A 5,000-nucleotide genomic window follows, 5' to 3' on the forward strand; every position below is an offset into this window, starting at 1 on the left:
CTCTCTCTCTCTCTCGCTTTCTCTCTCACTGATTCTCTCTCTCTCTCTCTCTCTCTCTCTCTCTCTCTCTCTGTCTCTCTGTCTCTCTCTCTCTCTCTCTCTCTCTCGCTTTCTCTCTCACTGATTCTCTCTCTCTCTCTCTCTCTCTCTCTCTCTCTCTCTCTGTCTCTCTCTCTCTCTCTCTCTCTCTCTCTCTCTCGCTTTCTCTCTCACTGATTCTCTCTCTCTCTCTCTGTCTCTGTCTCTCTCTCTCTCTCTCTCTCTCTCTCTCTCTCTCTCTCTCTCTCTCTCTGTCTCTCTCTCTCTCTCTCTCTCTCTCGCTTTCTCTCTCACTGATTCTCTCTCTCTCTCTCTGTCTCTCTCTCTCTCTCTCTCTCTCTCTCTCTCTCTATCTCTCTCTGACCTTGGTGTCTCTCCCACTCCAGCACGGAGACGATTGGATAAGATTGTGAGTCGGCCTTCGAATGATCGCGTCCCCATTCACCTCTTTGATCTGTCTGTCTGTCTGTATATCTGTGTGTCTGTATCTCTCTTCTTTTCTCTCTGTCTCTGCCTCTCTCTGTTTCTGTGTCTCTCTCTCTCTCTCTCTCTCTCTCTCTATATATATATATATATATATATATATATATATATATATATATGTGTGTGTGTGTGTGTGTGTGTGTGTGTGTGTGTGTGTGTGTGTGTGTGTCTCACAGCTAAATTTACATAGATTGTTTTTTTATCTACTTATCTTTATGTCTGTTTATTCTAATCTAATTCTTTCGAAAGTCAGGGTGATTGAACGACCAAACGAACGAGCGAAAAGGTGATTTTCTGCGCTGTGGACACAAAAGTAGCGGACTTTTGGAAATATGATCTCGTGAATTGTAAGGGTTATATAGATTTGAATAAATATATAAACACACATATAAAGGTGTATAAGAGGTAGGAATGAGAATGGATATTTTCGCAATACAACTGATATATAGTTTATTTTGAAAATATTCATTCTCATTCATACCTTGTATACATTTGTCAGCATGTATGCGGTTCATACACACACACATACTTATATATATATATATATATATATATATATATATATATATATACATTTAAATATGATCCGTATTCATGTTGACAAATACAAGAGATGTATTTGACCGGTTTCGATTATATCTTGTATTTCATGTATTTCTGACGAAGATATAGTCGAAACCGTTCAAATACATCTCTTGTAATGTGAAGATATTCATTCATCGTGTGTGTGTGTGTGTGTGTGTGTGTGTGTGTGTGTGTGTGTGCGCGCGTGCGTGCGTGCGTGTGTGTATGCTTGCGTGCGTGCGTGTGCGTGCGTGTGTGTGAGTACTTGCGTGCGTGCTTGCGTGCGTGTGGATGCGTGTGTGAATGCTTGCGTGCGTGCGTGTGTTAGTGTATGCTAAGACACTGTGTTTCTTCGTGGATTTGGACTACCGAGTATGTGCGATGAATCCCTTGTGACAAACATTGTGTAAGGTGTGATTGCGAACGACTTCATAGAGCATGATTGCGTAAATGTGTGCACGCCGTTTCTATTGCAGATATTAACTGTATTATTATTATCATCTCTTGTAGTATGATTATCACAAATTGTGTCATTATTGTTAATTGTAATATTATTATCATATAATTCTATAAATATCAGGAAAATTGAATTACCATCATCATCGCCATTAACATATCAATAAATGTTACTAAATGAATAAATTAAAATATCTATAAAATGACATATTAATGAAACCTATGTGTAATATCCGGGTGGAGTGAGTGTGAGTGAGTGAGAGTGAGTGTGAGTGTTAGAGTGAAATGTGAGTGTGAGTGTGATTGTGTGTGTGAGAGTGAGTGTGAGTGTGTTTGTGTGTGTGTGTGTGTGTTTGTGTGTGAGTGAAATATGAGTGTAAACGTGAATGTGTGGAGCGTGAGTATAAGTGCAAGTGTGGGAGTGAGTGAAGTGTGAGTGCGAGTGTAAGTATGAGTGTAAGTGTGAAAGTTAGAGTGTGAGTGAGAGTGAGAAGGTGAGCGCAAGTGTGAAGTGTAGCCATCGATAAACAGTTGACCAATTATCACCTGTCTCACCTACGCCGTTGAGATTGGCATGTTTATCAGTCAAGTGGCTGTCAAGGGTAATATTTCCCATCAGCGTGAGTGCCGACTGAGCTGTTTTTTTATGGGATATGTTATCATTACTTTTATTATTGTTATCTTTATTATTATCATTGTTATCATTACTATTATTATTATTATCATTCCTATTATTACTGCTACCATTACTATTATTGTTGGTATCATTACTTTTATTATTGTCATTAATATTATCAATATTATAACTAATGTTTTTGTTATCATTATTTTTTGGTGGTGGTGGTAGATGTTACTGTTGTTGTTTTTTTGCAACTGTTCTGTCAATATTACTACTGGTATCATCATAAGTATCACTATCATTATAGTTATCATACGTTATGATTATAATTGATATCATTACTATATTTCTTGACTACGTTAACCTTCATCACCTTCATCATATCTATCAACACCATCTATTAACACCAGTTTCATCACCAATAAAAAAGATAACCATCACAGTATTCACCACAATTTCTTACACCAACGGAAGTCGTCACCTTGATCACCCCATCCACCACAGTCCTCACTACCACAACCACCACTACTACCACAACCCTTATTGTAATTATCACCACAATCCTTACTATCACTATCACTACGACCATAATCCTCACAATCACTACCATCGACAATCTCATTATTAATAACACCAACACAATCCTCTCTATCAATACTTCTAACACCACAATGCTCATTATCACTACCACCACAATCCTCACAATTAATATTGACACCACAATCCTATCACTACCAATTCTCCTAACACCACAATCCTCACTATTAATATTGACACCACAATCTTCACTATCAATTCTCCTAACACCACAATCCTCACTATTAATACTGACACCACAATCCTATCACTATCACTACCACCAACAATCAGAATCCCACCGCCACCCTTTGTCTCTCCTCCTGACACCATACATCCTATGATGCAATAACGCTTCAAGATTTTCCGCAAGTGCCGATATTCCTTATTGAATCAGCTGGCTCGAAGGACGCTGGCTGATAAATTCCTACGAAGGAGAATCGCAGCTTGTGTCCTTAAAGATAGGATGGCCTTGTTGCTGGAGCTAAATTGCTGTTGCTGCTGCTGTTCTTGTTATTGTTGTTGTTTGTTGTTGTCACCTTTCAAGCTGGTTGGTTCGTTTGTTGGTCTGGGTTGTTGTGTTTTTGTAACGATTTTTTTGTCATTATAAAAAAAAAATTACAATAAATATAATGTATTGTTAATATCATCATAACTTTCTTCCGTTGTCCCAAAGGCCAGTTCATTTCAACACACACACAGACACACACACAGACACACACAGACACACACACAGACACACACACAGACACACACAGACACACACACAGACACACACACACACACACACACACTCACACACACACGCACGCACACACACACACACACACACACACACACACACACACACACACACAAACGCAAACCCAAACGCAAACACACACACACGCACACGCACGCATATATATATTCTCCTATAAACGAATACATTATTTTATAAAAGTCCACGTGATCAATAATTTCATTTTTTTCCCCAACACAGGTGGCTAATAACTCAAAACAAAAATGAAAGTCAAAAAAACATATATTGGGAAAACAGATCAAACGTTTTCATTTCAGGTACAATAACTGCCAATAAATTGCTCTTCGCCATTTTTTTTTTTTTTTTTTTATTGAATATTAATGTTTCTGTGATTATTTTTATTTTCTTATCTTTACTAGTATCTTTTATTTTCATGACTTATTGTTGCTAGTAATATCATCATCACCATCATCATTAGTATCACTATGATCCTTATGGTTATCAGTGGTATTTTAATTATTATCACCATTCGTATAATGTTAATAACACAAACAACAATAAGGATTATCGTTATGATTAACACCATTATCCTTATTGTTAATATTATCATTATAAATATCATTGGCATTATCATAATACCATTATTATTATTATCATTATTATAACAATCACTATTATCATCATTACAATGCTATTATTATCATCATTATTATCAAGACTGTTATTATGATCATGGATATCTTACTAATTATTGTTGTTATCATTACTACTAATATCATCACCGTTATCATTGGAAATATATTGTCGGTGGCACTACTTACTATTATCACCATAAGTATTTTCTTAACATCATCATTACTATTATCATGAATGGTTAAACACTCTTCCGTGTTGATACCATGGTAGAAATCCACCCACAATGCAAACACAAGATTTATCGAAAATGAGACTACAGTTTCGAAATCTACCTGGATTCCATTGTGGGTTTTTTCTCCTATTCTCATCATCATCATTACTACTACGACCACGCACACCATCACAGCCATATATTAACCATCATAACACAATCTATTTTCTAGGACGTGGCACCGTGTTGTTTGCAGACGGTGCGCTGTGTACATACAGATTCCGTTATCCTATGAAGGTCTAATCTCTTGCCTAAATTCGAAGACCATGTTAGCTAATTGGATACGGGTAATGGCGGAGGAGATCGTACAGTAATTAAGGTGGGTGTTCGCGAGCTGGTTGTGTGGTTGTAAGGCTGTGTGAGTGGTAGTTTCAGGTATAATGTTGTGTGGTTTGGGAATATGCAGTAGGGTCGTTGCAGTGTTCTCGAGGATTTGGTTTGTCACTTGTTTATGTTCTTGTTCTTCTTCTTGCTCCCTTTTTCTTCTCCTTGGGTCTGCTTTAAAGATATCTTTTACTCTCTCTCTCTCTCTCTCTCTCTCTCTCTCTCTCTCTCTCTCTCTCTCTCTCTCTCTCTCTCTCTCTCTCTCTCTCTCTCTCTCTCCGTCTCCGTCT

The 5,000-nt window shown here is 37.5% G+C and overlaps 1 pseudogene; it reads right to left on the reverse strand.

Annotated features, from left to right (window-relative positions):
* LOC125048407 overlaps positions 1 to 5,000 on the reverse strand; it is a 68,486-nt pseudogene that overhangs the window by 61,684 nt on the left and 1,802 nt on the right.

Source organism: Penaeus chinensis, chromosome 43 (assembly GCF_019202785.1).
Source record: "Penaeus chinensis breed Huanghai No. 1 chromosome 43, ASM1920278v2, whole genome shotgun sequence".
NCBI lineage: Eukaryota > Metazoa > Arthropoda > Malacostraca > Decapoda > Penaeidae > Penaeus > Penaeus chinensis.